At 36.0% G+C, this 8,256-nt stretch overlaps 1 long non-coding RNA gene across 1 annotated transcript; it reads right to left on the bottom strand.

Moving 5' to 3' along the window:
• Nucleotides 1–2,331: 2,331 nt before the first annotated feature.
• Nucleotides 2,332–5,100, bottom strand: LOC146687780 (uncharacterized). The gene is made up of 5 exons (XR_014916466.1): nt 4,994–5,100; nt 3,651–3,788; nt 3,462–3,512; nt 3,219–3,295; nt 2,332–3,110 (listed from the first exon to the last, which is right to left on the bottom strand). It is a non-coding gene; the product is annotated as an uncharacterized LOC146687780 (long non-coding RNA).
• Between the last annotated feature and the right edge of the window lie 3,156 nt (nt 5,101–8,256).

The following is an 8,256-nucleotide window of genomic DNA, read 5'->3' as shown; positions in this document are numbered from 1 at the left end:
CTTTTGGCAGACAGTCACTTTTTGGCAGCTACAGTGTGATATGCATCTCGGGTCATCGCGCAGACACGGAGTAAAAGTAAAGATACATAATAATAAACTAAAAATGCAAAAGCCTTCTTCTGGATCCTGCAGAAGTTAAGTTTCCGGGGTCAAAGGTGGGTCTGGAGCGACACCGGTCTAATTTGAACTATCCGCCACAAAAGGTTATGCCAATCCCCGAGGAGCTGTTTCCTCTTTTTCACTCATAATTACATTTTTGTCTCATCCTCCTGGCATGAAGAGTTTGGGGTCACCACCTGTACTAGTGTACAGCACCGACTTCACGTTTGGAGAATGACTGCGAATATTTTCTGCGTGGGTTTACGTCATTTTATTACCCCGTGACTTTAGCTGTTTTACCTGCAAACAATCAGAAATAGATATGATATGACTTTTATTGTCTCAGTTGATTAATATATCAGATGTTCTTGGTGCAGAGCCTTCACTGTTTCACTGGAGATGTGGAAAAACATGCATGCAAAACATATATAATTTATTTTGTTTGTTGTTGTTGTTGTTTTTTTTGTTTTTTTTACTGATAATGTCACTTCTTTTGTATCTTTGTAAATTGGATAAACGACTCAACCGAAGTCTTTAAAATAGACTTTAAGAAAATATTACCTGTTATGTCATCTGAAGAAACGTGCCAATAAAATCCACACAAACTTTTAACTACAGTGCTGGACTGCACTAACATCTGTGCCACTAACGTCAAAGACCTGGGAATATGCTGCCACCTGCTGGCAAAGATTATTCGCCACTAAACCGTTTACTGGCAATATTTTCTCCTGCTACAAGCGTCACCCACGGCCAAGTAATTGTGATTGAGGGCCGGCACTAATAAAACGAGCTGAAAAAAAGTTTGTAGATGTTCACGTGTGCATTAATCAGGGCCATACAATTAATTAGGCTGACTGGTTCACATTGCTTGAGTATCAAAATGGCAAAAGATGACAAATATGCCGAAGGGGAAATTGGCTTCCACCTGACATTCGTACACACCACACACCACAAACACAAAACAACAAAAATAAGCAAAAACCAAAACAATATACAGAAAATTTCTCTCTCCTTGCATCTCGGGGTTGATTGTCACCCATGCTCATGTTGAGAAATTTGATGACTGGAGGAATAATGGATGATTTTGATCTGTTTTTCTTTTCTAAACAAAAGGGGGGCAATAGCACTGTGTAGACAGTTCAAAGGAGAGGAAAGATTCCTAAAAAAAACCCCTTATCTTAAAAAATGTAAATTCCTTTGGGATTACATGAAGCTAGGACAGGTTGGAATAAAGGTGATACTTAGGGAACAGAAGCTCCAACAAATGAAGCCGTGCTTTTGCTTCTGCTGTTCACTTCATATTTGTGAACTTTTGTCCGTTTTTCTTCAGTTTTGTCCAGTTTGACAAACGTCTTTGTCTTGATTTGAGTGGCCCGTTGTTCCAAACACTCATGACTGCTCAGATATAAGAGCATTACCTCTGAACAAATAGCATGAAGGGCTCCCACTCATATGCTAAAATATTTAGGTGCCTAACAAAATCTTTTACATTGATTCTAAATGATGATCCCCTTTTAGATTAGCTCCATAGGAGCTACAGCAAAATACACCAGGGTGTTTTCTCATGGGAACCTTGAAATCAAAGCTGGTGCTGTGACGCATTGTTAGATAAAGATGCTTGAAGACGGGCCATTAAGATCCCCAGTCTTGCCTGCTCTAGCATTAATGTTTATTTTTTTCTCCCAAGACAGTGATAAATTTTTACCACATCATAAATATCATTCTCATCCCTGCCAATTAGAGCTATATATTTGTATTAATATGACTTGTCACTCAAAAAAATATAACATTAGATTTACTTAAAAAAGTTATGTCAAGTGGTTCCACACAACTGCTTTAAGTAACTTTTAAGAAATGTTGTTACTTAGTTTGAACTCAATACTGTTAAGTTAGATTTACGTAAGTGTATTGGCTAAATGTAACTTAATTGCAATGCTTAGCTGATACTTATCTTTGTTGCTTTAAGCCTACATAACTTGTTTAGGCAATATCTTTGTAATACTGTTACTTAGCTGGTACATAACTTTTCTGCTTTAGAAGGACATAACCTGGTTAGGTAGTATCTTTGTAAAACTGCTATGTAGCTGCTACATAAATTTGTTGCTTTTGAATTATATAAAATTGTTAAGCACAAATCAATTAAACCAATCTATTTAACACAGTGGAATATACATTATGAAATATGAAAACATATGAACAAAAAAAATGATTTCTATTTGTTTATTTGCTACAATGAATGTGTTTATAATTATGCAAGATTACATTAATCATGGCAGAAATAGAGGCTAAGTCATTAATGTCATTGATTTTCAAATGAAGTTCAAATGAATGATATATTACATGTGGGTTTAATGTAATTATATTCTAACAGCACTAAAGCCAAGCCTCAGCAGCACAGGCATGTTTCAGAGTATCATATCTTAGTAAGTGTGGCTATTTCCTTGACCACAGCAGACTGGATTTGTACGGTGAATTATTTTTCTGCCAGATAATTGTGAGAATTTCTTCATTTTTTCTAGATTTTTCCCATAAAATTGGAAGTGAAGTGAAATCTGTTAAAAACCCTTATAATCTAAATATATGGTCAACATTCACATCTGTGTAAAACATTCCTCTATGTTTTTAATGTGAAAAAGAACCTGTCAACTCAGCGTTGGATCTTGACAATAGTTAGTAAAGAGTAAACCCTGTGACTTTTATTATGAAAAAAACAGAAAAGAGTGAATCAAACAAAGCACATGTGCTATAAATGTTTTCTTTGATTGAGTTTAAAATAAAAACTAAATAAGAGCTCAGAAGGATGTAGATGCTGCTACATGAATACAAACATAGAGTGCTTTATTAATTCTGACAGTTAACTTTAATAGCTTATTTATATTTAGCAGATGAGTGTTGGAGTCTGTCATCACGGTGTCGTTTTATCCAAAATCACGCTTTCATTGCCCAAAGCCTCACACGAGTTTGACCTTCACTGCGCAGCCCTTACAGCTCTCCTGGAAAAGTCCCTGAAGCTATGAGAGAGATGAGATTGATTACTGACAAAAGTATGAATAATGCATGTTGTTGTTTTTCTTTTCACTGTAACGTTTACTGTACATTTTAATGCTGTTTGTACTTACAAAAGATGAAATTTCTAAAATTGCTTGTTCTTGGACTTCAGAACGACATTGAAAATTAACCTTTAGGCGAACAATCGCTATTTGGGCAAAAAGAAAGAAGGAATTGCATGTTTAGAATATAATTTAACGTGCAAACTAGAGTAGTTTAAACATTTGGTGATTAGACACTTTTTTCAGGAGTAACACAAACAATGTGAATGTGTAAATGTGAATTTTTGAAATAGCTCTTAAATGGTGACAAACATGTAGTTGGCTTAGTAGAGACGGAAGAAAGTGTTGGTGAAACGGTGGATGCTGAGACAAAGAAGCCGTTATGATATTTATTGCAGATGTAATGCTGTAGCTTTTTGAGCAGTCTCTGCTTGCAGCGGGAACATTTGTAGTCAAATGTAAATGTGTGTATTTCTAGTCTCTGTGTTTGTCTTCACTTACATTGTCCACAGGTTGAACTATAGTCAGGACAGCAGTCACCCGATTTCACACAACCCTCGTCACAGAAACACCCTCTTCGGCAGGAGCCGTTGTAACCAGCGCAACATAGAACTGGTGGGCCCGCACAACCAGTAGCACCTTGAACACACAGAGACAGATATGTAAAAGATGTACTGGTGGACTCATGTGAGCACATGCACATTATTATTTAGAGAGTATTTCTAACTACCTGGAAAAGGTTACCATTAATACTTCTACAAGGTAAAAACATTTATTTTGCATTTTGATTTGAATGAGCTTGAAAGTTAATATTTGGTATGACCACCTTTATTCTTTAGCACAGCATGAAATGTTATAGGCACTTTAAGTATTCTCAGGAAAATGAGTATAAAAGGAACCGCTGTCCAATGAGAAGACCTTTAGAAAGCCTGGGGAACTATTGTTCTGAACTACTTGAAATAAAATAAAATAAATAAAAAATAATGATTAAAAATCTATAAAACAACAACAACAAAAAAAGGAAAAAAATCTCATTAAAAAAAAGAAAAGCTCATTATTTTGTCACTGAGCACACTCTGAGTGCTGCTGTTTATTTTTAAGGTGACAGCTGTACAATTTGTAAACATGAAAGCTTAATGTCCCGCAGCCTGAAAAAGGAGATGTGGAAATCGCTTCAGTTTGTCTGCAGAGCAAAGTGAAATTAATTTGATTGATTTATTGATTTTTCTAGTAACTATAATGCCAGCAGTTTAAAAAAGAGAGATAGCAGAAGATTAGAATAACATAGCAACATTTGATACATTTGCAAACATTAACAACACCATTACTGCTAATTCAAATAATGTGAACATATGTGAAGTTTCCTGCTAAATTTTCTTTGCTGCACCATCAGCGTGCTGCCTGCTGTAACCCTAATTTCCTTCGGGATTAATAAAGTATTTTGATTCTGATTCTGATATAAGCCCCTTAACACCCCACTTCAAAATTAATATGTCATCTAAACATTTGGACCTCCGCATATTTACCTGAAAAAACACATAAATGCTTGTAAGTACAACCTGTACAGACAGAGGCAAAACTAAGTGCTTAAGTCCTGTGAAAAACTCAGACTAAAAGAAGCTTCGCAACATAAATCATGAACACTATGCTCTTGTTGAGCGAACGCCACCTTCTTCTTTTTCTACATTAAATTTATGAAGTTCATTTCAGTATAGAGACTCACAGATAAACATCAAAATCGAAAGCATAATAAATACAATCCTGCATTTATAACCATCGTTCCCCCCTTTTTTGTACAGATAGTGCTTCTATATATTCTATATAAAGAATTATGTGTTACTCACTGCTGTAAGGACGCAGAAAACCTGTCAGGAGTAAGAAACACCAAACTAATGACCAAAACCAATCCATGACTCTGACTGTTTGGTTAACTGGAGATGAAGGTAATGACATTTCCAAGTGAATCACATTGACTTATGTAAAACAGTTGACTTCCTTGTTGATTCACCGATGCCTACTGTGTTGCATGTTCAGGTTGTAGGCATGTAGAAAACTATTTCCTTTTCCTGTCTAATTATAATTTGTGACAACCAATTTAATTATGAAGCCTTTTTGTAAACTGGCTTTGATTTATCTTGCGGAGGATTTAGTTAGTGTCAATAGAAAATAACCAGTGATTGAAATAATGAATAAACACAGTAATATCATAGTATTCTCAGAATAATCACACTTATTTCACAGTCTAATCCTGAAAAAGAAATCTCCAGTGTTAAATTAACACTACAGAGTGTCTATATGGGTCCACATCTCTGAGTGTTAAATACAACACTGTTGAGTGTTAAATTAACACTTTTGACAGTGTTGTATGTTTAAAAGTAACCTAGTCAGTTTTGAAGATTAACAAAGACTAACACTGAGCAGTGCTGATTTTCTAACACTGGAAAATAACTCAAAATGTTAGAAATATTCCAGTGTTAGAAAATCAGCACTGCTCAGTGTTAGCCATTGTTAATCTTCAAAACTGACTAGGTTACTTTTAAACATATAACACTGTCAACAGTGTTGTATTTAACACTCAGAGGTGTGGACCCATATAGACACTCTGTAGTGTTAATTTAACACTGGAGATTTTGCTGTGAATGACTTAGATGTATTTCTTGGCTGGACCTCAATGATCAAATTTGAAGCTAGAGCTAGTGGGATTCTAGTTTTATCAACCAGAAGTTCATACTAATCACAGGTGGCTGGGCTTAACAGTGTTAAGGCCACAGAATAGGTGCGTACTATACAAACCGTTTACCCAATTCAAGTGTTGTCTATGTTTGTCGCACATGCTATTTCTTTTTGTCCTTGTCTTTTTGAAAGTCAGTCTCTGAGGGAACTCTGATATTTGAATTACCAATAGACCCTATCTATGGAAATAAACAATTTGATTATAAAATAGGATTTAACCACCTCCCTTATGCTTTCCTGTTGTACTGACATGCACTTCCACTGAAGATATTTTGATCTTATCCACAGGAAGATATTTTTGATTGGCAAACTAATAAACAGCTAAATTATCAATCTGTCAACTGTAATAAACCACTCATCAACTGAAGGCCCCATCATTGTTTGTCAATTCAAAATCTCAACAATTACACCACTCTGTATTAACAAGTACTTGGTCATAGTGGGAAGGAAAAAGTCACTGGAAGAATCAGAGCAGGATCAGGGATGGACAGCCACCTACTGTGACTGAATGGGTTTGAAAGGGGAAGACAAGAGAAAAGACTATAAGAAAAAGAGCCATTGTTTAATAATTGCTAAGGATTAATATAATAGTGATGAATAAACACACATGGAGTAAAACGATGGATTAAACACAGAGCATCATTGGAAGCCTCCCAGCAGCCTAAACCTCTTGCAGGATAAATTAGGGATGGTTCAGGGTCATCTGGTTCAGCCCTAACTATAGGCAAGCAAACAAGCACTTTATATAGCTTTCAGACACTTTCAGACAACTCCCAGCTGAAAACAAAGTGCTGTACACGTGACATGCCAAAAATGATACATTGAATAACAATTTAAAAAATTAGATTAATTAGAATTAATTTTAAAACAATAAAATCAGCACATTAGATTAAGTTAAAAGCTTTGTCAAAAAGGAAAATTTTAAGCCTAATCTTAAAAAAGTTTCCCTAGTGACAGGTGGTTGCCATGGGGTCACTCAACAGTCTGTAGGGCTGTGTGACTTCACAAATATTCTTCCCATGTGAATGTCATCAACCTCCAGGAACCACTGGCTGGGGAATATAAATTTTTCCCATCACGATTGATACCAGATGGTCATGAACCAGTCTCTAATAATTGTTCAACATGAAGTGAATGAATACAAATATAACATCTAAACCTAAGTACGTAAACAGATACATGTTAAAATGTCACCTGCCTATTAAATGGATAATAGACTAAAAAAAAGTACCAGTAAATTTTTAGATGTAGTTTGTCAAGAGAGGTGGATTGAAAAGGATTGCAGCCCCCCTGGTTTACCTCTCATTTACCTGAGAGAGGGTAAAATGACTTAGCATCCACCCTTTTTATGTTAAAGTGATACAGAGTGTTAAACTAGAGTTTATACATGTGATTTTACTATTAGTTAATCTTGCTCAATTGTATTATTAAAAATATATAAAATCAGAATATAATCAAAAATAGATTTAATCAAGAATTAATACCTGAATCTTGACCTTTTACTTTGATTTGGTGTGCGTACACGTGTGTGTGTGTGTGTGTGTGTGTGTGTGTGTGTGTGTGTGTGTGTGTGTGTGTGTGTACTTCTCTCTGCTGGGATTATTTGCATCAACGGGAAATGCAAACATGGCGCAGCCCGAACAATTGTCGGGGGCATTTAGAGTTTGGTCAGAATGACTAAGCAAACTTTGACTTTGATATGTATGATTTAATAAAAGAGGATATAATGAGTTTTTTGTGATTTACTGGGTTATGTAGAGAAAATGTGAGAAACAGTATTCCTATATAACTGAGCTGATGAAAATCAGTGTTTGACTGAATATGTCATAGTCCGCAGTGCTCGGTGGGTAAAATGCCATGTTTATGCATTGTGTTGATGTCCCTCGTTTCCCTTTTCCCCCACATTGTGTGTGTGTGTGCACATCAGTATCTTGGTGTCCTGACTGCACTTGAGGCAGGGTGGATATTACTAGGATTTCCAGGAGAGTTGCGGAAACAAATGGACGAAGTGAGCAGGTTGTATATAGACACCAAGGGAGCAGAAACACAGACCATGGACACTGGGAGAACACACTGCACCGGAATAGGGAAAGCACAGTCACCAGGAGCATGCATGGGGATTTATCTGCATATTGTTTTTGCTTCACAGTAAAAAAACGCACTGTGTTCTACGTAGAAAGTCCTGCATTTGGGTACAGCCTTCGCACACCTGACAGAATATTCATATGTGATAAAGTTATTGATAAATCATGTTAAAGTACGATATAGAAAAGAAGAAAATGCAGTGATTTTGAATTTTGTTTTAAATCATGTTGAAGTAAGGTCACATGCAGAGCGATGATATGTGGCTGGGCCTCTCGTGATTCGATGTCAC

This window comes from Copadichromis virginalis, linkage group LG18 (genome assembly GCF_057382275.1).
Source record: "Copadichromis virginalis isolate Kocher_CV1m ecotype Utaka linkage group LG18, C_Virginalis_male_GT1.1, whole genome shotgun sequence".
NCBI lineage: Eukaryota > Metazoa > Chordata > Actinopteri > Cichliformes > Cichlidae > Copadichromis > Copadichromis virginalis.
This window is presented reverse-complemented; position numbering and strand designations above follow the sequence as displayed.